This window comes from Pseudophryne corroboree, unplaced genomic scaffold (assembly GCF_028390025.1).
Source record: "Pseudophryne corroboree isolate aPseCor3 unplaced genomic scaffold, aPseCor3.hap2 scaffold_711, whole genome shotgun sequence".
NCBI classification, from domain to species: Eukaryota; Metazoa; Chordata; class Amphibia; order Anura; family Myobatrachidae; genus Pseudophryne; species Pseudophryne corroboree.
The window spans coordinates 137,501-154,907 of NW_026970294.1; the positions used below are offsets into that span (position 1 = coordinate 137,501).

At 41.2% G+C, this 17,407-nt stretch overlaps 62 non-coding genes and 15 pseudogenes across 62 annotated transcripts; all 77 read right to left on the reverse strand.

Annotated features, from left to right (window-relative positions):
* Nucleotides 1-18: 18 nt before the first annotated feature.
* LOC135038743 (5S ribosomal RNA) lies at nt 19-137 on the reverse strand. The gene has a single exon (XR_010233098.1). It is a non-coding gene; the product is annotated as a 5S ribosomal RNA (ribosomal RNA).
* Nucleotides 138-244: 107 nt separating this feature from the next.
* LOC135039690 (5S ribosomal RNA) lies at nt 245-363 on the reverse strand. Its single transcript, XR_010233687.1, has one exon. It is a non-coding gene; the product is annotated as a 5S ribosomal RNA (ribosomal RNA).
* A 107-nt stretch (nt 364-470) lies between these two features.
* Nucleotides 471-589, reverse strand: LOC135039185 (5S ribosomal RNA). The gene has a single exon (XR_010233387.1). It is a non-coding gene; the product is annotated as a 5S ribosomal RNA (ribosomal RNA).
* Nucleotides 590-696: 107 nt separating this feature from the next.
* On the reverse strand, nt 697-815 carry LOC135038509 (5S ribosomal RNA). The gene has a single exon (XR_010232872.1). It is a non-coding gene; the product is annotated as a 5S ribosomal RNA (ribosomal RNA).
* Nucleotides 816-922: 107 nt separating this feature from the next.
* Nucleotides 923-1,041, reverse strand: LOC135038623 (5S ribosomal RNA). The gene has a single exon (XR_010232981.1). It is a non-coding gene; the product is annotated as a 5S ribosomal RNA (ribosomal RNA).
* Nucleotides 1,042-1,148: 107 nt separating this feature from the next.
* Nucleotides 1,149-1,267, reverse strand: LOC135039196 (5S ribosomal RNA). The gene has a single exon (XR_010233388.1). It is a non-coding gene; the product is annotated as a 5S ribosomal RNA (ribosomal RNA).
* Nucleotides 1,268-1,374: 107 nt separating this feature from the next.
* On the reverse strand, nt 1,375-1,493 carry LOC135039088 (5S ribosomal RNA; annotated as a pseudogene).
* A 107-nt stretch (nt 1,494-1,600) lies between these two features.
* Nucleotides 1,601-1,719, reverse strand: LOC135039178 (5S ribosomal RNA; annotated as a pseudogene).
* A 107-nt stretch (nt 1,720-1,826) lies between these two features.
* LOC135038948 (5S ribosomal RNA) lies at nt 1,827-1,945 on the reverse strand. Its single transcript, XR_010233298.1, has one exon. It is a non-coding gene; the product is annotated as a 5S ribosomal RNA (ribosomal RNA).
* Nucleotides 1,946-2,052: 107 nt separating this feature from the next.
* Nucleotides 2,053-2,171, reverse strand: LOC135038705 (5S ribosomal RNA). The gene has a single exon (XR_010233061.1). It is a non-coding gene; the product is annotated as a 5S ribosomal RNA (ribosomal RNA).
* A 107-nt stretch (nt 2,172-2,278) lies between these two features.
* Nucleotides 2,279-2,397, reverse strand: LOC135039691 (5S ribosomal RNA). The gene has a single exon (XR_010233688.1). It is a non-coding gene; the product is annotated as a 5S ribosomal RNA (ribosomal RNA).
* Nucleotides 2,398-2,504: 107 nt separating this feature from the next.
* On the reverse strand, nt 2,505-2,623 carry LOC135038735 (5S ribosomal RNA). The gene has a single exon (XR_010233091.1). It is a non-coding gene; the product is annotated as a 5S ribosomal RNA (ribosomal RNA).
* Nucleotides 2,624-2,730: 107 nt separating this feature from the next.
* Nucleotides 2,731-2,849, reverse strand: LOC135039657 (5S ribosomal RNA). The gene has a single exon (XR_010233655.1). It is a non-coding gene; the product is annotated as a 5S ribosomal RNA (ribosomal RNA).
* A 107-nt stretch (nt 2,850-2,956) lies between these two features.
* Nucleotides 2,957-3,075, reverse strand: LOC135039344 (5S ribosomal RNA; annotated as a pseudogene).
* A 107-nt stretch (nt 3,076-3,182) lies between these two features.
* On the reverse strand, nt 3,183-3,301 carry LOC135038845 (5S ribosomal RNA). The gene has a single exon (XR_010233197.1). It is a non-coding gene; the product is annotated as a 5S ribosomal RNA (ribosomal RNA).
* A 107-nt stretch (nt 3,302-3,408) lies between these two features.
* LOC135038936 (5S ribosomal RNA) lies at nt 3,409-3,527 on the reverse strand. Its single transcript, XR_010233287.1, has one exon. It is a non-coding gene; the product is annotated as a 5S ribosomal RNA (ribosomal RNA).
* Nucleotides 3,528-3,634: 107 nt separating this feature from the next.
* Nucleotides 3,635-3,753, reverse strand: LOC135038949 (5S ribosomal RNA). The gene has a single exon (XR_010233299.1). It is a non-coding gene; the product is annotated as a 5S ribosomal RNA (ribosomal RNA).
* A 107-nt stretch (nt 3,754-3,860) lies between these two features.
* Nucleotides 3,861-3,979, reverse strand: LOC135039414 (5S ribosomal RNA). Its single transcript, XR_010233419.1, has one exon. It is a non-coding gene; the product is annotated as a 5S ribosomal RNA (ribosomal RNA).
* Nucleotides 3,980-4,086: 107 nt separating this feature from the next.
* On the reverse strand, nt 4,087-4,205 carry LOC135039748 (5S ribosomal RNA). The gene has a single exon (XR_010233743.1). It is a non-coding gene; the product is annotated as a 5S ribosomal RNA (ribosomal RNA).
* Nucleotides 4,206-4,312: 107 nt separating this feature from the next.
* On the reverse strand, nt 4,313-4,430 carry LOC135039138 (5S ribosomal RNA; annotated as a pseudogene).
* A 107-nt stretch (nt 4,431-4,537) lies between these two features.
* Nucleotides 4,538-4,656, reverse strand: LOC135039207 (5S ribosomal RNA). Its single transcript, XR_010233389.1, has one exon. It is a non-coding gene; the product is annotated as a 5S ribosomal RNA (ribosomal RNA).
* A 107-nt stretch (nt 4,657-4,763) lies between these two features.
* LOC135039020 (5S ribosomal RNA) lies at nt 4,764-4,882 on the reverse strand. The gene has a single exon (XR_010233367.1). It is a non-coding gene; the product is annotated as a 5S ribosomal RNA (ribosomal RNA).
* A 107-nt stretch (nt 4,883-4,989) lies between these two features.
* Nucleotides 4,990-5,108, reverse strand: LOC135039281 (5S ribosomal RNA; annotated as a pseudogene).
* Nucleotides 5,109-5,215: 107 nt separating this feature from the next.
* Nucleotides 5,216-5,334, reverse strand: LOC135038872 (5S ribosomal RNA). Its single transcript, XR_010233223.1, has one exon. It is a non-coding gene; the product is annotated as a 5S ribosomal RNA (ribosomal RNA).
* Nucleotides 5,335-5,441: 107 nt separating this feature from the next.
* Nucleotides 5,442-5,560, reverse strand: LOC135038747 (5S ribosomal RNA). The gene has a single exon (XR_010233102.1). It is a non-coding gene; the product is annotated as a 5S ribosomal RNA (ribosomal RNA).
* Nucleotides 5,561-5,667: 107 nt separating this feature from the next.
* LOC135039156 (5S ribosomal RNA) lies at nt 5,668-5,786 on the reverse strand. Its single transcript, XR_010233384.1, has one exon. It is a non-coding gene; the product is annotated as a 5S ribosomal RNA (ribosomal RNA).
* Nucleotides 5,787-5,893: 107 nt separating this feature from the next.
* Nucleotides 5,894-6,012, reverse strand: LOC135038675 (5S ribosomal RNA). The gene has a single exon (XR_010233031.1). It is a non-coding gene; the product is annotated as a 5S ribosomal RNA (ribosomal RNA).
* A 107-nt stretch (nt 6,013-6,119) lies between these two features.
* Nucleotides 6,120-6,238, reverse strand: LOC135039659 (5S ribosomal RNA). The gene has a single exon (XR_010233657.1). It is a non-coding gene; the product is annotated as a 5S ribosomal RNA (ribosomal RNA).
* A 107-nt stretch (nt 6,239-6,345) lies between these two features.
* Nucleotides 6,346-6,464, reverse strand: LOC135039346 (5S ribosomal RNA; annotated as a pseudogene).
* Nucleotides 6,465-6,571: 107 nt separating this feature from the next.
* Nucleotides 6,572-6,690, reverse strand: LOC135038707 (5S ribosomal RNA). Its single transcript, XR_010233063.1, has one exon. It is a non-coding gene; the product is annotated as a 5S ribosomal RNA (ribosomal RNA).
* A 107-nt stretch (nt 6,691-6,797) lies between these two features.
* On the reverse strand, nt 6,798-6,916 carry LOC135038770 (5S ribosomal RNA). Its single transcript, XR_010233124.1, has one exon. It is a non-coding gene; the product is annotated as a 5S ribosomal RNA (ribosomal RNA).
* A 107-nt stretch (nt 6,917-7,023) lies between these two features.
* Nucleotides 7,024-7,142, reverse strand: LOC135039770 (5S ribosomal RNA). Its single transcript, XR_010233763.1, has one exon. It is a non-coding gene; the product is annotated as a 5S ribosomal RNA (ribosomal RNA).
* Nucleotides 7,143-7,249: 107 nt separating this feature from the next.
* LOC135038846 (5S ribosomal RNA) lies at nt 7,250-7,368 on the reverse strand. Its single transcript, XR_010233198.1, has one exon. It is a non-coding gene; the product is annotated as a 5S ribosomal RNA (ribosomal RNA).
* Nucleotides 7,369-7,475: 107 nt separating this feature from the next.
* LOC135038919 (5S ribosomal RNA) lies at nt 7,476-7,594 on the reverse strand. Its single transcript, XR_010233270.1, has one exon. It is a non-coding gene; the product is annotated as a 5S ribosomal RNA (ribosomal RNA).
* Nucleotides 7,595-7,701: 107 nt separating this feature from the next.
* On the reverse strand, nt 7,702-7,820 carry LOC135039361 (5S ribosomal RNA; annotated as a pseudogene).
* A 107-nt stretch (nt 7,821-7,927) lies between these two features.
* Nucleotides 7,928-8,046, reverse strand: LOC135039218 (5S ribosomal RNA). The gene has a single exon (XR_010233390.1). It is a non-coding gene; the product is annotated as a 5S ribosomal RNA (ribosomal RNA).
* A 107-nt stretch (nt 8,047-8,153) lies between these two features.
* Nucleotides 8,154-8,272, reverse strand: LOC135039771 (5S ribosomal RNA). Its single transcript, XR_010233764.1, has one exon. It is a non-coding gene; the product is annotated as a 5S ribosomal RNA (ribosomal RNA).
* A 107-nt stretch (nt 8,273-8,379) lies between these two features.
* LOC135038771 (5S ribosomal RNA) lies at nt 8,380-8,498 on the reverse strand. The gene has a single exon (XR_010233125.1). It is a non-coding gene; the product is annotated as a 5S ribosomal RNA (ribosomal RNA).
* A 107-nt stretch (nt 8,499-8,605) lies between these two features.
* LOC135038847 (5S ribosomal RNA) lies at nt 8,606-8,724 on the reverse strand. The gene has a single exon (XR_010233199.1). It is a non-coding gene; the product is annotated as a 5S ribosomal RNA (ribosomal RNA).
* Nucleotides 8,725-8,831: 107 nt separating this feature from the next.
* LOC135039201 (5S ribosomal RNA) lies at nt 8,832-8,950 on the reverse strand (annotated as a pseudogene).
* Nucleotides 8,951-9,057: 107 nt separating this feature from the next.
* On the reverse strand, nt 9,058-9,176 carry LOC135039491 (5S ribosomal RNA). Its single transcript, XR_010233495.1, has one exon. It is a non-coding gene; the product is annotated as a 5S ribosomal RNA (ribosomal RNA).
* A 107-nt stretch (nt 9,177-9,283) lies between these two features.
* On the reverse strand, nt 9,284-9,402 carry LOC135039230 (5S ribosomal RNA). Its single transcript, XR_010233391.1, has one exon. It is a non-coding gene; the product is annotated as a 5S ribosomal RNA (ribosomal RNA).
* A 107-nt stretch (nt 9,403-9,509) lies between these two features.
* Nucleotides 9,510-9,628, reverse strand: LOC135039660 (5S ribosomal RNA). The gene has a single exon (XR_010233658.1). It is a non-coding gene; the product is annotated as a 5S ribosomal RNA (ribosomal RNA).
* Nucleotides 9,629-9,735: 107 nt separating this feature from the next.
* LOC135039536 (5S ribosomal RNA) lies at nt 9,736-9,854 on the reverse strand. Its single transcript, XR_010233539.1, has one exon. It is a non-coding gene; the product is annotated as a 5S ribosomal RNA (ribosomal RNA).
* Nucleotides 9,855-9,961: 107 nt separating this feature from the next.
* Nucleotides 9,962-10,080, reverse strand: LOC135039070 (5S ribosomal RNA; annotated as a pseudogene).
* A 107-nt stretch (nt 10,081-10,187) lies between these two features.
* Nucleotides 10,188-10,306, reverse strand: LOC135039772 (5S ribosomal RNA). Its single transcript, XR_010233765.1, has one exon. It is a non-coding gene; the product is annotated as a 5S ribosomal RNA (ribosomal RNA).
* Nucleotides 10,307-10,413: 107 nt separating this feature from the next.
* Nucleotides 10,414-10,532, reverse strand: LOC135038849 (5S ribosomal RNA). Its single transcript, XR_010233201.1, has one exon. It is a non-coding gene; the product is annotated as a 5S ribosomal RNA (ribosomal RNA).
* Nucleotides 10,533-10,639: 107 nt separating this feature from the next.
* On the reverse strand, nt 10,640-10,758 carry LOC135038920 (5S ribosomal RNA). Its single transcript, XR_010233271.1, has one exon. It is a non-coding gene; the product is annotated as a 5S ribosomal RNA (ribosomal RNA).
* A 107-nt stretch (nt 10,759-10,865) lies between these two features.
* LOC135039362 (5S ribosomal RNA) lies at nt 10,866-10,984 on the reverse strand (annotated as a pseudogene).
* A 107-nt stretch (nt 10,985-11,091) lies between these two features.
* On the reverse strand, nt 11,092-11,210 carry LOC135039537 (5S ribosomal RNA). Its single transcript, XR_010233540.1, has one exon. It is a non-coding gene; the product is annotated as a 5S ribosomal RNA (ribosomal RNA).
* Nucleotides 11,211-11,317: 107 nt separating this feature from the next.
* Nucleotides 11,318-11,436, reverse strand: LOC135038676 (5S ribosomal RNA). The gene has a single exon (XR_010233032.1). It is a non-coding gene; the product is annotated as a 5S ribosomal RNA (ribosomal RNA).
* Nucleotides 11,437-11,543: 107 nt separating this feature from the next.
* LOC135039661 (5S ribosomal RNA) lies at nt 11,544-11,662 on the reverse strand. The gene has a single exon (XR_010233659.1). It is a non-coding gene; the product is annotated as a 5S ribosomal RNA (ribosomal RNA).
* A 107-nt stretch (nt 11,663-11,769) lies between these two features.
* On the reverse strand, nt 11,770-11,888 carry LOC135039347 (5S ribosomal RNA; annotated as a pseudogene).
* A 107-nt stretch (nt 11,889-11,995) lies between these two features.
* Nucleotides 11,996-12,114, reverse strand: LOC135039241 (5S ribosomal RNA). Its single transcript, XR_010233392.1, has one exon. It is a non-coding gene; the product is annotated as a 5S ribosomal RNA (ribosomal RNA).
* A 107-nt stretch (nt 12,115-12,221) lies between these two features.
* Nucleotides 12,222-12,340, reverse strand: LOC135038772 (5S ribosomal RNA). The gene has a single exon (XR_010233126.1). It is a non-coding gene; the product is annotated as a 5S ribosomal RNA (ribosomal RNA).
* Nucleotides 12,341-12,447: 107 nt separating this feature from the next.
* Nucleotides 12,448-12,566, reverse strand: LOC135039773 (5S ribosomal RNA). Its single transcript, XR_010233766.1, has one exon. It is a non-coding gene; the product is annotated as a 5S ribosomal RNA (ribosomal RNA).
* Nucleotides 12,567-12,673: 107 nt separating this feature from the next.
* On the reverse strand, nt 12,674-12,792 carry LOC135038850 (5S ribosomal RNA). The gene has a single exon (XR_010233202.1). It is a non-coding gene; the product is annotated as a 5S ribosomal RNA (ribosomal RNA).
* A 107-nt stretch (nt 12,793-12,899) lies between these two features.
* On the reverse strand, nt 12,900-13,018 carry LOC135038921 (5S ribosomal RNA). Its single transcript, XR_010233272.1, has one exon. It is a non-coding gene; the product is annotated as a 5S ribosomal RNA (ribosomal RNA).
* A 107-nt stretch (nt 13,019-13,125) lies between these two features.
* LOC135039363 (5S ribosomal RNA) lies at nt 13,126-13,244 on the reverse strand (annotated as a pseudogene).
* Nucleotides 13,245-13,351: 107 nt separating this feature from the next.
* Nucleotides 13,352-13,470, reverse strand: LOC135038580 (5S ribosomal RNA). The gene has a single exon (XR_010232938.1). It is a non-coding gene; the product is annotated as a 5S ribosomal RNA (ribosomal RNA).
* Nucleotides 13,471-13,577: 107 nt separating this feature from the next.
* LOC135038710 (5S ribosomal RNA) lies at nt 13,578-13,696 on the reverse strand. The gene has a single exon (XR_010233066.1). It is a non-coding gene; the product is annotated as a 5S ribosomal RNA (ribosomal RNA).
* A 107-nt stretch (nt 13,697-13,803) lies between these two features.
* On the reverse strand, nt 13,804-13,922 carry LOC135038851 (5S ribosomal RNA). Its single transcript, XR_010233203.1, has one exon. It is a non-coding gene; the product is annotated as a 5S ribosomal RNA (ribosomal RNA).
* Nucleotides 13,923-14,029: 107 nt separating this feature from the next.
* Nucleotides 14,030-14,148, reverse strand: LOC135038773 (5S ribosomal RNA). The gene has a single exon (XR_010233127.1). It is a non-coding gene; the product is annotated as a 5S ribosomal RNA (ribosomal RNA).
* A 107-nt stretch (nt 14,149-14,255) lies between these two features.
* LOC135039058 (5S ribosomal RNA) lies at nt 14,256-14,374 on the reverse strand (annotated as a pseudogene).
* Nucleotides 14,375-14,481: 107 nt separating this feature from the next.
* LOC135039202 (5S ribosomal RNA) lies at nt 14,482-14,600 on the reverse strand (annotated as a pseudogene).
* A 107-nt stretch (nt 14,601-14,707) lies between these two features.
* LOC135039492 (5S ribosomal RNA) lies at nt 14,708-14,826 on the reverse strand. The gene has a single exon (XR_010233496.1). It is a non-coding gene; the product is annotated as a 5S ribosomal RNA (ribosomal RNA).
* Nucleotides 14,827-14,933: 107 nt separating this feature from the next.
* On the reverse strand, nt 14,934-15,052 carry LOC135039252 (5S ribosomal RNA). The gene has a single exon (XR_010233393.1). It is a non-coding gene; the product is annotated as a 5S ribosomal RNA (ribosomal RNA).
* A 107-nt stretch (nt 15,053-15,159) lies between these two features.
* Nucleotides 15,160-15,278, reverse strand: LOC135039662 (5S ribosomal RNA). Its single transcript, XR_010233660.1, has one exon. It is a non-coding gene; the product is annotated as a 5S ribosomal RNA (ribosomal RNA).
* Nucleotides 15,279-15,385: 107 nt separating this feature from the next.
* Nucleotides 15,386-15,504, reverse strand: LOC135039538 (5S ribosomal RNA). The gene has a single exon (XR_010233541.1). It is a non-coding gene; the product is annotated as a 5S ribosomal RNA (ribosomal RNA).
* Nucleotides 15,505-15,611: 107 nt separating this feature from the next.
* Nucleotides 15,612-15,730, reverse strand: LOC135038511 (5S ribosomal RNA). Its single transcript, XR_010232873.1, has one exon. It is a non-coding gene; the product is annotated as a 5S ribosomal RNA (ribosomal RNA).
* A 107-nt stretch (nt 15,731-15,837) lies between these two features.
* On the reverse strand, nt 15,838-15,956 carry LOC135038746 (5S ribosomal RNA). Its single transcript, XR_010233101.1, has one exon. It is a non-coding gene; the product is annotated as a 5S ribosomal RNA (ribosomal RNA).
* Nucleotides 15,957-16,063: 107 nt separating this feature from the next.
* Nucleotides 16,064-16,182, reverse strand: LOC135038683 (5S ribosomal RNA). Its single transcript, XR_010233039.1, has one exon. It is a non-coding gene; the product is annotated as a 5S ribosomal RNA (ribosomal RNA).
* A 107-nt stretch (nt 16,183-16,289) lies between these two features.
* LOC135038625 (5S ribosomal RNA) lies at nt 16,290-16,408 on the reverse strand. Its single transcript, XR_010232983.1, has one exon. It is a non-coding gene; the product is annotated as a 5S ribosomal RNA (ribosomal RNA).
* Nucleotides 16,409-16,515: 107 nt separating this feature from the next.
* Nucleotides 16,516-16,634, reverse strand: LOC135039147 (5S ribosomal RNA; annotated as a pseudogene).
* A 107-nt stretch (nt 16,635-16,741) lies between these two features.
* Nucleotides 16,742-16,860, reverse strand: LOC135038678 (5S ribosomal RNA). Its single transcript, XR_010233034.1, has one exon. It is a non-coding gene; the product is annotated as a 5S ribosomal RNA (ribosomal RNA).
* A 107-nt stretch (nt 16,861-16,967) lies between these two features.
* Nucleotides 16,968-17,086, reverse strand: LOC135039734 (5S ribosomal RNA). Its single transcript, XR_010233730.1, has one exon. It is a non-coding gene; the product is annotated as a 5S ribosomal RNA (ribosomal RNA).
* Nucleotides 17,087-17,193: 107 nt separating this feature from the next.
* On the reverse strand, nt 17,194-17,312 carry LOC135038774 (5S ribosomal RNA). The gene has a single exon (XR_010233128.1). It is a non-coding gene; the product is annotated as a 5S ribosomal RNA (ribosomal RNA).
* Nucleotides 17,313-17,407: the final 95 nt, after the last annotated feature.

Below are 17,407 nucleotides of genomic sequence, written 5' to 3' on the forward strand. Positions count from 1 at the left end.
GTGTTGGCAGTATAAAATTATCTACAGCACCTTGTATTCCCAGGTGGTCTCCCATCCAAGTACTAACCAGGCCCAACACTGCTTTGCTTCCAAGATCAGATGAGATTGGGCATTTCCAGTGTGGTGTGGCTGTAGAAGAGCTTTATGGTTTCTGTTAGTACTTTTCTACTTCTAACTACTGGTTCATAAATGAATATGTTTGAAAATGGAATGCATCAACAGAACGGTGTTGGTAGTATAAAAATATTTACAGCACCTTGTTTTCCCAGGTGGTCTCCCATCCAAGTACTAACCAGGCCCAACACTGCTTAACTTCCAAGATCAGATGAGATTGGGCGTATCCAGTGTGGTGTGGCTGTAGATGAGCTTTGTGGTTTCTGTTAGAACTTTTCTACTTCTAACTACTGGTTCATAAATGAATACGTTTGAAAATGGAATGCATCAACAGAACGGTGTTGGTAGTATAAAAATATCTACAGCACCTTGTATTCCCAGGTGGTCTCCCATCCAAGTACTAACCAGGCCCAACACTGCTTAGCTTCCAAGATCAGATGAGATTGGGCGTATCCAGTGTGGTGTGGCTGTAGATGAGCTTTGTGGTTTCTGTTAGAACTTTTCTACTTCTAACTACTGGTTCATAAATGAATACGTTTGAAAATGGAATGCATCAACAGAACGGTGTTGGCAGTATAAAAATATCTACAGCACCTTGTATTCCCAGGTGGTCTCCCATCCAAGTACTAACCAGGCCTAACACTGCTTAGCTTCCAAGATCAGATGAGATTGGGCGTATCCAGTGTGGTGTGGCTGTAGATGAGCTTTGTGGTTTCTGTTAGAACTTTTCTACTTCTAACTACTGGTTTATAAATGAATACGTTTGAAAATGGAATGCATCAACAGAACGGTGTTGGCAGTATAAAAATATCTACAGCACCTTGTATTCCCAGGTGGTCTCCCATCCAAGTACTAACCAGGCCCAACACTGCTTAGCTTCCAAGATCAGATGAGATTGGGCGTATCCAGTGTAGTGTTGCTGTAGATGAACTTTCAGGTTTCTGTTAGAACTTTTCTACTTCTAACTACTGGTTCATAAATGAATACGTTTTAAAATGGAATGCATCAACAGAACGGTGTTGGCAGTATAAAAATATCTACAGCACCTTGTATTCCCAGGTGGTCTCCCATCCAAGTACTAACCAGGCCCAACACTGCTTAGCTTCCAAGATCAGATGAGATTGGGCGTATCCAGTGTGGTGTGGCTGTAGATGAGCTTTGTGGTTTCTGTTTGAACGTTTCTATTTCTAACTACTAGTTCATAAATGAATACATTTGAAAATTGAACTCATCAACAGAACGGTGTTGGCAGTATAAAAATATCTACAGCACCTTGTATTCCCAGGTGGTCTCCCATCCAAGTACTAACCAGGCCCAACACTGCTTATCTTCCAAGATCAGATGATATTAGGCGTATCCAGTGTGGTGTGGCTGTAGATGAGCTTTGTGGTTTCTGTTAGAACTTTTCTACTTCTAACTACTGGTTCATAAATGAATACGTTTGAAAATGGAATGCATCAACAGAACGGTGTTGGCAGTATAAAAATATCTACAGCACCTTGTATACCCAGGTGGTCTCCCATCAAAGTACTAACCAGGCCCAAAACTGCTTAGCTTCCAAGATCAGATGAGATTGGGCATATCCAGTGTGGTGTGGCTGTAGATGAACTTTGTGGTTTCTGTTAGAACTTTTCTACTTCTAACTACTGGTTCATAAATGAATACGTTTTAAAATGGAATGCATCAACAGAACGGTGTTGGCAGTATAAAATTATCTACAGCACCTTGTATTCCCAGGTGCACTCCCATCCAAGTACTAACCAGGCCCAACACTGCTTAGCTTCCAAGATCAGATGAGATTGGGCGTATCCAGTGTGGTGTGGCTGTAGATGAGCTTTATAGTTTCTGTTAGAACTTTTCTACTTCTAACTACTGGTTCATAAATGAATACGTTTGAAAATGGAATGCATCAACAGAACGGTGTTGGCAGTATAAAAATGTCTACAGCACCTTGTATTCCCAGGTGGTCTCCCATCCAAGTACTAACCAGGCCCAACACTGCTTAGCTTCCAAGATCAGATGAGATTGGGCGTATCCAGTGTGGTGTGGCTGAAGATGAGCTTTGTGGTTTCTGTTAGAACTTTTCTACTTCTAACTACTGGTTCATAAATGAATACGTTTGAAAATGGAATGCATCAACAGAACGGTGTTGGCAGTATAAAAATATCTACAGTACCTTGTATTCCCAGGAGGTCTCCCATCCAAGTACTAACCAGGCCCAACACTGCTTAGCTTCCAAGATCAGATGAGATTGGGCGTATCCAGTGTGGTGTGGCTGTAGATGAACTTTGTGGTTTCTCTTAGAACTTTTCTTCTTCTAACTACTGGTTCATAAATGAATACGTTTGAAAATGGAATGCATCAACAGAACGGTGTTAGCAGTATAAAAATATCTACAGCACCTTGTATTCCCAAGTTGTCTCCCATCCAAGTACTAACCAGGCCCAACACTGCTTAGCTTCCAAGATCAGATGAGATTGGGTGTATCCAGTGTGGTGTGGCTGTAGATGAGCTTTGTGGTTTCTGTTAGAACTTTTCTACTTCTAACTACTGGTTCATAAATGAATACATTTGAAAATGGAATGCATAAACAGAACGGTGTTGGCAGTATAAAAATATCTACAGCACCTTGTATTCCCAGGTGGTCTCCCATCCAAGTACTAACCAGGCCCAACACTGCTTAGCTTCCAAGATCAGATGAGATTGGGCGTATCCAGTGTGGTGTTGCTGTAGATGAACTTTCTGGTTTATGTTAGAACTTTTCTACTTCTAACTACTGGTTCATAAATGAATACGTTTTAAAATGGAATGCATCAACAGAACGGTGTTGGCAGTATAAAAATATCTACAGCACCTTGTATTCCCAGGTGGTCTCGCATCCAAGAACTAACCAGGCCCAACACTGCTTAGCTTCCAAGATCAGATTAGATTGGGCATATCCAGTGTGGTGTGGCTGTAGATGAGGTTTGTGGTTTCTGTTAGAACTTTTCTACTTCTAACTACTGGTTCATAAATGAATACGTTTGAAAATGGAATGCATCAACAGAACGGTGTTGGCAGTATAAAAATATCTACAGCACCTTGTATTCCCAGGTGGTCTCCCATCCAAGTACTAACCAGGCCCAACACTGCTTTGCTTCCAAGATCAGATGAGATTGGGCATATCCAGTGTGGTGTGGCTGTAGAAGAGCTTTATGGTTTCTGTTAGTACTTTTCTACTTCTAACAACTGGTTCATAAATGAATACGTTTGAAAATGGAATGCATCAACAGAACGGTGTTGGTAATATGAAAATATTTACAGCACCTTGTATTCCCAGGTGGTCTCCCATCCAAGTACTAACCAGGCCCAACACTGCTTAGCTTCCAAAATCAGATGAGATTGGGCGTATACAGTGTGGTGTGGCTGTAGATGAGCTTTATGGTTTCTGTTAGAACTTTTCTACTTCTAACTACTGGTTCATAAATGAATACGTTTGAAAATGGAATGCATCAACAGAACGGTGTTGGTAGTATAAAAATATCTATAGCACCTTGTATTCCCAGGTGGTCTCCCATCCAAGTACTAACCAGGCCCAACACTGCTTAGTTTCCAAGATCAGATGAGATTGGGCGTATCCAGTGTGGTGTGGCTGTAGATGAGCTTCGTGGTTTCTGTTAGAACTTTTCTACTTCTAACTACTGGTTCATAAATGAATACGTTTGAAAATATAATGCATCAACAGAACGGTGTTGGCAGTATAAAAAAATCTACAGCACCTTGTATTCCCAGGTGGTCTCCCATCCAAGTACTAACCAGGCCCAACACTGCTTAGCTTCCAAGATCAGATGAGATTGGGCGTATCCAGTGTGGTGTGGCTGTAGATGAACTTTGTGGTTTCTGTTAGAACTTTTCTACTTCTAACTACTGGTTCATAAATGAATACGTTTGAAAATGGAATGCATCAACAGAACGGTGTTGGCAGTATAAAAATATCTACAGCACCTTGTATTCCCAGGTGGTCTCCCACCCAAGTACTAACCAGGCCCAACACTGCTTATCTTCCAAGATCAGATGAGATTGGGCGTAACCAGTGTGGTGTGGCTGTAGATGAGCTTTGTGGTTTCTGTTAGAACTTTTCTACTTCTAACTACTGGTTCATAAATGAATATGTTTGAAAATGGAATGCATCAACAGAACGGTGTTGGCAGTATAAAAATATCTACAGCACCTGTATTCCCAGGTGGTCTCCCATCCAAGTACTAACCAGGCACAACACTGCTTAGCTTCCAAAATCAGATGAGATTGGGCATATCCAGTGTGATGTTGCTGTAGATTAACTTTCTGGTTTCTGTTAGAACTTTTCTACTTCTAACTACTGGTTCATAAAGGAATATGTTTTAAAATGGAATGCATCAACAGAACGGTGTTGGCAGTATAAAAATATCTACAGCACCTTGTATTCCCAGGTGGTCTCCCATCCAAGTACTAACCAGGCCCAACACTGCTTAGCTTCCAAGATCAGATGAGATTGGGCGTATCCAGTGTGGTGTGGCTGTAGATGAGTTTTAAGGTTTCTGTTAGAACTTTTCTACTTCTAACTACTGGTTCATAAATGAATACGTTTGAAAATGGAATGCTTCAACAGAACGGTGTTGGTAGTATAAAAATATCTACAGCACCTTGTATTCCCAGGTGGTCTCCCATCCAAGTACTAACCATGCCCAACACTGCTTAGTTTCCAAGATCAGATGAGATTGGGCGTATCCAGTGTGGTGTGGCTGTAGATGAGCTTTGTGGTTTCTGTTAGAACTTTTCTACTTCTAACTACTGGTTCATAAATGAATACGTTTGAAAATGGAATGCATCAACAGAACGGTGTTGGCAGTTTAAAAATATCTACAGCACCTTGTATTCCCAGGTGGTCTAACATCCAATTACTATCCAGGCCCAACACTGCTTAGCTTCCAAGATCAGATGAGATTGGGCGTATCCAGTGTGGTGTGGCTGTAGATGAGCTTTGTGGTTACTGTTAGAACTTTTCTACTTCTAACTACTGGTTCATAAATGAATACGTTTGAAAATGGAATGCATCAACAGAACGGTGTTGGTAGTATAAAAATATCTACAGCACCTTGTATTCCCAGGTGGCCTCCCATCCAAGTACTAACCAGGCCCAACACTGCTTAGTTTCCAAGATCAGATGAGATTGGGCGTATCCAGTGTGGTGTGGCTGTAGATGAGCTTTGTGGTTTCTGTTAGAAATTTTCTTCTTCTAACTACTGGTTCATAAATGAATACGTTTGAAAATGGAATGCATCAACAGAACGGTGTTGGCAGTATGAAAATATCTACAGCACCTTGTTTTCCCAGGTGGTCTCCCATCCAAGTACTAACCAGGCCTAACACTGCTTAGCTTCCAAGATCAGACGAGATTGGGCGTATCCAGTGTGGTGTGGCTGTAGATGAGCTTTGTGGTTTCTGTTAGAACTTTTCTACTTCTAACTACTGGTTCATAAATGAATACGTTTGAAAATGGAATGCATCAACAGAACGGTGTTAGCAGTATAAAAATATCTACAGCACCTTGTATTCCCAAGTGGTCTCCCATCCAAGTACTAACCAGGCCCAACACTGCTTAGCTTCCAAGATCAGATGAGATTGGGTGTATCCAGTGTGGTGTGGCTGTAGATGAGCTTTGTGGTTTCTGTTAGAACTTTTCTACTTCTAACTACTGGTTCATAAATGAATACATTTGAAAATTGAATGCATAAACAGAACGGTGTTGGCAGTATAAAAATATCTACAGCACCTTGTATTCCCAGGTGGTCTCCCATCCAAGTACTAACCAGGCCCAACACTGCTTAGCTTCCAAGATCAGATGAGATTGGGCGTATCCAGTGTGATGTTGCTGTAGATTAACTTTCTGGTTTCTGTTAGAACTTTTCTACTTCTAACTACTGGTTCATAAATGAATATGTTTTAAAATGGAATGCATCAACAGAACGGTGTTGGCAGTATAAAAATATCTACAGCACCTTGTATTCCCAGGTGGTCTCCCATCCAAGTACTAACCAGGCCCAACACTGCTTAGCTTCCAAGATCAGATGAGATTGGGCGTATCCAGTGTGGTGTTGCTGTAGATGAACTTTCTGGTTTATGTTAGAACTTTTCTACTTCTAACTACTGGTTCATAAATGAATACGTTTTAAAATGGAATGCATCAACAGAACGGTGTTGGCAGTATAAAAATATCTACAGCACCTTGTATTCCCAGGTGGTCTCGCATCCAAGAACTAACCAGGCCCAACACTGCTTAGCTTCCAAGATCAGATTAGATTGGGCATATCCAGTGTGGTGTGGCTGTAGATGAGGTTTGTGGTTTCTGTTAGAACTTTTCTACTTCTAACTACTGGTTCATAAATGAATACGTTTGAAAATGGAATGCATCAACAGAACGGTGTTGGCAGTATAAAATTATCTACAGCACCTTGTATTCCCAGGTGGTCTCCCATCCAAGTACTAACCAGGCCAAACACTGCTTAGCTTCCAAGATCAGATGAGATTGGGCGTATCCAGTGTGGTGTGGCTGTAGATGAGCTTTATGGTTTCTGTTAGAACTTTTCTACTTCTAACTACTGGTTCATAAATGAATACGTTTGAAAATGGAATGCATCAACAGAACGGTGTTGGTAGTATAAAAATATCTACAGCACCTTGTATTCCCAGGTGGTCTCCCATCCAAGAACTTTCCAGGCCCAACACTGCTTAGCTTCCAAGATCAGATGAGATTGGGCGTATCCAGTGTGGTGTGGCTGTAGATGAGCTTTGTGGTTTCTGTTAGAACTTTTCTACTTCTAACTACTGGTTCATAAATGAATACATTTGAAAATGGAATGCATCAACAGAACGGTGTTGGCAGTATAAAAATATCTACAGCACCTTGTATTCCCAGGTGGTCTCCCATCCAAGTACTAACCAGGCCCAGCACTGCTTAGCTTCCAAGATCAGATGAGATTGGGCGTATCCAGTGTGGTGTTGCTGTAGATTAACTTTCTGGTTTCTGTTAGAACTTTTCTACTTCTAACTACTGGTTCATAAATGAATACGTTTTAAAATGGAATGCATCAACAGAACGGTGTTGGCAGTATAAAATTATCTACAGCACCTTGTATTCCCAGGTGGTCTCCCATCCAAGTACTAACCAGGCCCAACACTGCTTTGCTTCCAAGATCAGATGAGATTGGGCATATCCAGTGTGGTGTGGCTGTAGAAGAGCTTTATGGTTTCTGTTAGTACTTTTCTACTTCTAACTACTGGTTCATAAATGAATACGTTTGAAAATGGAATGCATCAACAGAACGGTGTTGGTAGTATAAAAATATTTACAGCACCTTGTATTCCCAGGTGGTTTCCCATCCAAGTACTAACCAGGCCCAACACTGCTTAGCTTCCAAGATCAGATGAGATTGGGCGTATCCAGTGTGGTGTTGCTGTAGATGAACTTTCTGGTTTATGTTAGAACTTTTCTACTTCTAACTACTGGTTCATAAATGAATACGTTTTAAAATGGAATGCATCAACAGAACGGTGTTTGCAGTATAAAAATATCTACAGCACCTTGTATTCCCAGGTGGTCTCGCATCCAAGAACTAACCAGGCCCAACACTGCTTAGCTTCCAAGATCAGATTAGATTGGGCATATCCAGTGTGGTGTAGCTGTAGATGAGGTTTGTGGTTTCTGTTAGAACTTTTCTACTTCTAACTACTGGTTCATAAATGAATACGTTTGAAAATGGAATGCATCAACAGAACGGTGTTGGCAGTATAAAAATATCTACAGCACCTTGTATTCCCAGGTGGTCTCCCATCCAAGTACTAACCAGGCCCAACACTGCTTAGCTTCCAAGATCAGATGAGATTGGGCGTATCCAGTGTGGTGTGGCTGTAGATGAGCTTTGTGGTTTTTGTTTGAACTTTTCTACTTCTAACTACTGGTTCATAAATGAATACATTTGAAAATGGAATGCATCAACAGAACGGTGTTGGCAGTATAAAAATATCTACAGCACCTTGTATTCCCAGGTGGTCTCCCATCCAAGTACTAACCAGGCCCAGCACTGCTTAGCTTCCAAGATCAGATGAGATTGGGCGTATCCAGTGTGGTGTTGCTGTAGATTAACTTTCTGGTTTCTGTTAGAACTTTTCTACTTCTAACTACTGGTTCATAAATGAATACGTTTTAAAATGGAATGCATCAACAGAACGGTGTTGGCAGTATAAAATTATCTACAGCACCTTGTATTCCCAGGTGGTCTCCCATCCAAGAACTTTCCAGGCCCAACACTGCTTAGCTTCCAAGATCAGATGAGATTGGGCGTATCCAGTGTGGTGTGGCTGTAGATGAGCTTTGTGGTTTCTGTTAGAACTTTTCTACTTCTAACTACTGGTTCATAAATGAATACATTTGAAAATGGAATGCATCAACAGAACGGTGTTGGCAGTATAAAAATATCTACAGCACCTTGTATTCCCAGGTGGTCTCCCATCCAAGTACTAACCAGGCCCAACACTGCTTTGCTTCCAAGATCAGATGAGATTGGGCATATCCAGTGTGGTGTGGCTGTAGAAGAGCTTTATGGTTTCTGTTAGTACTTTTCTACTTCTAACTACTGGTTCATAAATGAATACGTTTGAAAATGGAATGCATCAACAGAACGGTGTTGGTAGTATAAAAATATTTACAGCACCTTGTATTCCCAGGTGGTCTCCCATCCAAGTACTAACCAGGCCCAACACTGCTTGGCTTCCAAGATCAGATGAGATTGGGCGTATCCAGTGATGTGTGGCTGTAGATGAGCTTTTTGTTTTCTGTTAGAACTTTTCTACTTCTAATTACTGGTTCATAAATGAATACGTTTGAAAATGGAATGCATCAACAGAACGGTGTTGGTAGTATAAAAATATCTACAGCACCTTGTTTTCCCAGGTGGTCTCCCATCCAAGTACTAACCAGGCCCAACACTGCTTAGCTTCCAAGATCAGATGAGATTGGGCGTATCCAGTGTGGTGTGGCTGTAGATTAGCTTTGTGGTTTCTGTTAGAACTTTTCTACTTCTAACTACTGGTTCATAAATGAATACGTTTGAAAATTGAATGCATCAACAGAACGGTGTTGGAAGTATAAAAATATCTACAGCACCTTGTATTCCCAGGTGGTCTCCCATCCAAGTACTAACCAGGCCCAACACTGCTTAGCTTCCAAGATCAGATGAGATTGGGCGTATCCAGTGTGGTGTGGCTGTAGATGAGCTTTGTGGTTTCCGTTAGAACTTTTCTACTTCTAACTACTGGTTCATAAATGAATACGTTTGAAAATGGAATGCATCAACAGAACGGTGTTGGCAGTATAAAAATATCTACAGCACCTTGTATTCCCAGGTGGTCTCCCATCCAAGTACTAACCAGGCCCAACACTGCTTAGCTTCCAAGATCAGATGAGATTGGGCGTATCCAGTGTGGTGTTGCTGTAGATGAACTTTCTGGTTTCTGTTAGAACTTTTCTACTTCTAACTACTGGTTCATAAATGAATACGTTTGAAAATGGAATGCATCAACAGAACGGTGTTGGTAGTATAAAAATATCTACAGCACCTTGTTTTCCCAGGTGGTCTCCCATCTAAGTACTAACCAGGCCCAACACTGCTTAGCTTCCAAGATCAGATGAGATTGGGCGTATCCAGTGTGGTGTGGCTGTAGATGAGCTTTATGGTTTCTGTTAGAACTTTTCTACTTCTAACTACTGGTTCATAAATGAATACGTTTGAAAATGGAATGCATCAACAGAACGGTGTTGGTAGTATAAAAATATCTACAGCACCTTGTATTCCCAGGTGGTCTCCCATCCAAAAACTTTCCAGGCCCAACACTGCTTAGCTTCCAAGATCAGATGAGATTGGGCGTATCCAGTGTGGTGTGGCTGTAGATGAGCTTTGTGGTTTCTGTTAGAACTTTTCTACTTCTAACTACTGGTTCATAAATGAATACATTTGAAAATGGAATGCATCAACAGAACGGTGTTGGCAGTATAAAAATATCTACAGCACCTTGTATTCCCAGGTGGTCTCCCATCCAAGTACTAACCAGGCCCAGCACTGCTTAGCTTCCAAGATCAGATGAGATTGGGCGTATCCAGTGTGGTGTTGCTGTAGATTAACTTTCTGGTTTCTGTTAGAACTTTTCTACTTCTAACTACAGGTTCATAAATGAATACGTTTTAAAATGGAATGCATCAACAGAACGGTGTTGGCAGTATAAAATTATCTACAGCACCTTGTATTCCCAGGTGGTCTCCCATCCAAGTACTAACCAGGCCCAACACTGCTTTGCTTCCAAGATCAGATGAGATTGGGCATATCCAGTGTGGTGTGGCTGTAGAAGAGCTTTATGGTTTCTGTTAGTACTTTTCTACTTCTAACTACTGGTTCATAAATGAATACGTTTGAAAATGGAATGCATCAACAGAACGGTGTTGGTAGTATAAAAATATTTACAGCACCTTGTATTCCCAGGTGGTTTCCCATCCAAGTACTAACCAGGCCCAACACTGCTTAGCTTCCAAGATCAGATGAGATTGGGCGTATCCAGTGTGGTGTTGCTGTAGATGAACTTTCTGGTTTATGTTAGAACTTTTCTACTTCTAACTACTGGTTCATAAATGAATACGTTTTAAAATGGAATGCATCAACAGAACGGTGTTGGCAGTATAAAAATATCTACAGCACCTTGTATTCCCAGGTGGTCTCGCATCCAAGAACTAACCAGGCCCAACACTGCTTAGCTTCCAAGATCAGATTAGATTGGGCATATCCAGTGTGGTGTAGCTGTAGATGAGGTTTGTGGTTTCTGTTAGAACTTTTCTACTTCTAACTACTGGTTCATAAATGAATACGTTTTAAAATGGAATGCATCAACAGAACGGTGTTGGCAGTATAAAATTATCTACAGCACCTTGTTTTCCCAGGTGGTCTCCCATCTAAGTACTAACCAGGCCCAACACTGCTTAGCTTCCAAGATCAGATGAGATTGGGCGTATCCAGTGTGGTGTGGCTGTAGATGAGCTTTGTGGTTTCTGTTAGAACTTTTCTACTTCTAACTACTGGTTCATAAATGAATACATTTGAAAATTGAATGCATAAACAGAACGGTGTTGGCAGTATAAAAATATCTACAGCACCTTGTATTCCCAGGTGGTCTCCCATCCAAGTACTAACCAGGCCCAACACTGCTTAGCTTCCAAGATCAGATGAGATTGGGCGTATCCAGTGTGATGTTGCTGTAGATTAACTTTCTGGTTTCTGTTAGAACTTTTCTACTTCTAACTACTGGTTCATAAATGAATATGTTTTAAAATGGAATGCATCAACAGAACGGTGTTGGCAGTATAAAAATATCTACAGCACCTTGTATTCCCAGGTGGTCTCCCATCCAAGTACTAACCAGGCCCAACACTGCTTAGCTTCCAAGATCAGATGAGATTGGGCGTATCCAGTGTGGTGTTGCTGTAGATGAACTTTCTGGTTTATGTTAGAACTTTTCTACTTCTAACTACTGGTTCATAAATGAATACGTTTTAAAATGGAATGCATCAACAGAACGGTGTTGGCAGTATAAAAATATCTACAGCACCTTGTATTCCCAGGTGGTCTCGCATCCAAGAACTAACCAGGCCCAACACTGCTTAGCTTCCAAGATCAGATTAGATTGGGCATATCCAGTGTGGTGTGGCTGTAGATGAGGTTTGTGGTTTCTGTTAGAACTTTTCTACTTCTAACTACTGGTTCATAAATGAATACGTTTGAAAATGGAATGCATCAACAGAACGGTGTTGGCAGTATAAAATTATCTACAGCACCTTGTATTCCCAGGTGGTCTCCCATCCAAGTACTAACCAGGCCCAACACTGCTTAGCTTCCAAGATCAGATGAGATTGGGCGTATCCAGTGTGGTGTGGCTGTAGATGAGCTTTATGGTTTCTGTTAGAACTTTTCTACTTCTAACTACTGGTTCATAAATGAATACGTTTGAAAATGGAATGCATCAACAGAACGGTGTTGGTAGTATAAAAATATCTACAGCACCTTGTATTCCCAGGTGGTCTCCCATCCAAGAACTTTCCAGGCCCAACACTGCTTAGCTTCCAAGATCAGATGAGATTGGGCGTATCCAGTGTGGTGTGGCTGTAGATGAGCTTTGTGGTTTCTGTTAGAACTTTTCTACTTCTAACTACTGGTTCATAAATGAATACATTTGAAAATGGAATGCATCAACAGAACGGTGTTGGCAGTATAAAAATATCTACAGCACCTTGTATTCCCAGGTGGTCTCCCATCCAAGTACTAACCAGGCCCAGCACTGCTTAGCTTCCAAGATCAGATGAGATTGGGCGTATCCAGTGTGGTGTTGCTGTAGATTAACTTTCTGGTTTCTGTTAGAACTTTTCTACTTCTAACTACTGGTTCATAAATGAATACGTTTTAAAATGGAATGCATCAACAGAACGGTGTTGGCAGTATAAAATTATCTACAGCACCTTGTATTCCCAGGTGGTCTCCCATCCAAGTACTAACCAGGCCCAACACTGCTTTGCTTCCAAGATCAGATGAGATTGGGCATATCCAGTGTGGTGTGGCTGTAGAAGAGATTTATGGTTTCTGTTAGTACTTTTTTACTTCTAACTACTGGTTCATAAATGAATACGTTTGAAAATGGAATGCATCAACAGAACGGTGTTGGTAGTATAAAAATATTTACAGCACCTTGTATTCCCAGGTGGTTTCCCATCCAAGTACTAACCAGGCCCAACACTGCTTAGCTTCCAAGATCAGATGAGATTGGGCGTATCCAGTGTGGTGTTGCTGTAGATGAACTTTCTGGTTTATGTTAGAACTTTTCTACTTCTAACTACTGGTTCATAAATGAATACGTTTTAAAATGGAATGCATCAACAGAACGGTGTTGGCAGTATAAAAATATCTACAGCACCTTGTATTCCCAGGTGGTCTCGCATCCAAGAACTAACCAGGCCCAACACTGCTTAGCTTCCAAGATCAGATTAGATTGGGCATATCCAGTGTGGTGTAGCTGTAGATGAGGTTTGTGGTTTCTGTTAGAACTTTTCTACTTCTAACTACTGGTTCATAAATGAATACGTTTGAAAATGGAATGCATCAACAGAACGGTGTTGGCAGTATAAAAATATCTACAGCATCTTGTATTCCCAGGTGGTCTCCCATCCAAGTACTAACCAGGCCCAACACTGCTTAGCTTCCAAGATCAGATGAGATTGGGCGTATCCAGTGTGGTGTGGCTGTAGATGAGCTTTGTGGTTTTTGTTTGAACTTTTCTACTTCTAACTACTGGTTCATAAATGAATACATTTGAAAATGGAATGCATCAACAGAACGGTGTTGGCAGTATAAAAATGTCTACAGCACCTTGTATTCCCAGGTGGTCTCCCATCCAAGTACTAACCAGGCCCAGCACTGCTTAGCTTCCAAGATCAGATGAGATTGGGCGTATCCAGTGTGGTGTTGCTGTAGATTAACTTTCTGGTTTCTGTTAGAACTTTTCTACTTCTAACTACTGGTTCATAAATGAATACGTTTTAAAATGGAATGCATCAACAGAACGGTGTTGGCAGTATAAAATTATCTACAGCACCTTGTATTCCCAGGTGGTCTCCCATCCAAGTACTAACCAGGCCCAACACTGCTTTGCTTCCAAGATCAGATGAGATTGGGCATATCCAGTGTGGTGTGGCTGTAGAAGAGCTTTATGGTTTCTGTTAGAACTTTTCTACTTCTAACTACTGGTTCATAAATGAATACGTTTGAAAATGGAATGCATCAACAGAACGGTGTTGGTAGTATAAAAATATCTACAGCACCTTGTATTCCCAGGTGGTCTCCCATCCAAGAACTTTCCAGGCCCAACACTGCTTAGCTTCCAAGATCAGATGAGATTGGGCGTATCCAGTGTGGTGTGGCTGTAGATGAGCTTTGTGGTTTCTGTTAGAACTTTTCTACTTCTAACTACTGGTTCATAAATGAATACATTTGAAAATGGAATGCATCAACAGAACGGTGTTGGCAGTATAAAAATATCTACAGCACCTTGTATTCCTAGGTGGTCTCCCATCCAAGTACTAACCAGGCCCAACACTGCTTTGCTTCCAAGATCAGATGAGATTGGGCATATCCAGTGTGGTGTGGCTGTAGAAGAGCTTTATGGTTTCTGTTAGTACTTTTCTACTTCTAACTACTGGTTCATAAATGAATACGTTTGAAAATGGAATGCATCAACAGAACGGTGTTGGTAGTATAAAAATATTTACAGCACCTTGTATTCCCAGGTGGTCTCCCATCCAAGTACTAACCAGGCCCAACACTGCTTGGCTTCCAAGATCAGATGAGATTGGGCGTATCCAGTGATGTGTGGCTGTAGATGAGCTTTGTGTTTTCTGTTAGAACTTTTCTACTTCTAATTACTGGTTCATAAATGAATACGTTTGAAAATGGAATGCATCAACAGAACGGTGTTGGTAGTATAAAAATATCTACAGCACCTTGTTTTCCCAGGTGGTCTCCCATCCAAGTACTAACCAGGCCCAACACTGCTTAGCTTCCAAGATCAGATGAGATTGGGCGTATCCAGTGTGGTGTGGCTGTAGATTAGCTTTGGGGTTTCTGTTAGAACTTTTCTACTTCTAACTACTGGTTCATAAATGAATACGTTTGAAAATTGAATGCATCAACAGAACGGTGTTGGAAGTATAAAAATATCTACAGCACCTTGTATTCCCAGGTGGTCTCCCATCCAAGTACTAACCAGGCCCAACACTGCTTAGCTTCCAAGATCAGATGAGATTGGGCGTATCCAGTGTGGTGTGGCTGTAGATGAGCTTTGTGGTTTCCGTTAGAACTTTTCTACTACTAACTACTGGTTCATAAATGAATACGTTTGAAAATGGAATGCATCAACAGAACGGTGTTGGCAGTATAAAAATATCTACAGCACCTTGTATTCCCAGGTGGTCTCCCATCCAAGTACTAACCAGGCCCAACACTGCTTAGCTTCCAAGATCAGATGAGATTGGGCGTATCCAGTGTGGTGTTGCTGTAGATGAACTTTCTGGTTTCTGTTAGAACTTTTCTACTTCTAACTACTGGTTCATAAATGAATACGTTTGAAAATGGAATGCATCAACAGAACGGTGTTGGTAGTATAAAAATATCTACAGCACCTTGTTTTCCCAGGTGGTCTCCCATCTAAGTACTAACCAGGCCCAACACTGCTTAGCTTCCAAGATCAGATGAGATTGGGCGTATCCAGTGTGGTGTGGCTGTAGATGAGCTTTGTGGTTTCTGTTAGAACTTTTCTACTTCTAACTACTGGTTCATAAATGAATACGTTTGAAAATTGAATGCATCAACAGAACGGTGTTGGCAGTATAAAAATATCTACAGCACCTTGTATTCCCAGGTGGTCTCCCATCCAAGTACTAACCAGGCCTAACACTGCTTAGCTTCCAAGATCAGATGAGATTGGGCGTATCCAGTGTGGTGTGGCTGTAGATGAGCTTTGTGGTTTCCGTTAGAACTTTTCAACTTCTAACTACTGGTTCATAAATGAATACGTTTGAAAATGGAATGCATCAACAGAACGGTGTTGGCAGTATAAAAATATCTACAGCACCTTGTATTCCCAGGTGGTCTCCCATCCAAGTACTAACCAGGCCCAACATTGCTTAGCTTCCAAGATCAGATGAGATTGGGCGTATCCAGTGTGGTGTTGCTGTAGATGAACTTTCTGGTTTCTGTTAGAACTTTTCTACTTCTAACTACTGGTTCATAAATGAATACGTTTTAAAATGGAATGCATCAACAGAACGGTGTTGGCAGTATAAAAATATCTACAGCACCTTGTATTCCCAGGTGGTCTCCCATCCAAGTACTAACCAGGCCCAACACTGCTTAGCTTTCAAGATCAGATGAGATTGGGCATATCCAGTGTGGTGTGGCTGTAGATGAGCTTTGTGGTTTCTGTTTGAACTTTTCTATTTCTAACTACTAGTTCATAAATGAATACATTTGAAAATTGAATGCATCAACAGAACGGTGTTGGTAGTATAAAAATATCTACAGCACCTTGTATTTCCAGGTGGTCTCCCATCCAAGTACTAACCAGGCCCAACACTGCTTATCTTCCAAGATCAGATGAGATTGGGCGTATCCAGTGTGGTGTGGCTGTAGATGAGCTTTGTGGTTTCTGTTAGAACTTTTCTACTTCTAACTACTGGTTCATAAATGAATACGTTTGAAAATGGAATGCATCAACAGAACGGTGTTGGCAGTATAAAAATATCTACAGCACCTTGTATTCCCAGGTGCACTCCCATCCAAGTACTAACCAGGCCCAACACTGCTTAGCTTCCAAGATCACATGAGATTGGGCGTATCCAGTGTGGTGTGGCTGTAGATGAGCTTTATGGTTTCTGTTAGAACTTTTCTACTTCTAACTACTGGTTCATAAATGAATACGTTTGAAAATGGAATGCATCAACAGAACGGTGTTGGCAGTATAAAAATATCTACAGCACCTTGTATTCCCAGGTGGTCTCCCATCCAAGTACTAACCAGGCCCAACACTGCTTAGCTTCCAAGATCAGATGAGATTGGGCGTATCCAGTGTGGTGTGGCTGGAGATGAGCTTTGTGGTTTCTGTTAGAACTTTTCTACTTCTAACTACTGGTTCATAAATGAATACGTTTGAAAATGGAATGCATCAACAGAACGGTGTTGGCAGTATAAAAATATCTACAGTACCTTGTATTCCCAGGTGGTCTCCCATCCAAGTACTAACCAGGCCCAACACTGCTTAGCTTCCAAGATCAGATGAGATTGGGCGTATCCAGTGTGGTGTGGCTGTAGATGAGCTTTATGGTTTCTGTTAGAACTTTTCTACTTCTAACTACTGGTTCATAAATGAATACGTTTGAAAATGGAATGCATCAACAGAACGGTGTTGGTAGTATAAAAATATCTACAGCACCTTGTATTCCCAGGTGGTCTCCCATCCAAGAACTTTCCAGGCCCAACACTGCTTAGCTTCCAAGATCAGATGAGATTGGGCGTATCCAGTGTGGTGTGGCTGTAGATGAGCTTTGTGGTTTCTGTTAGAACTTTTCTACTTCTAACTACTGGTTCATAAATGAATACATTTGAAAATGGAATGCATCAACAGAACGGTGTTG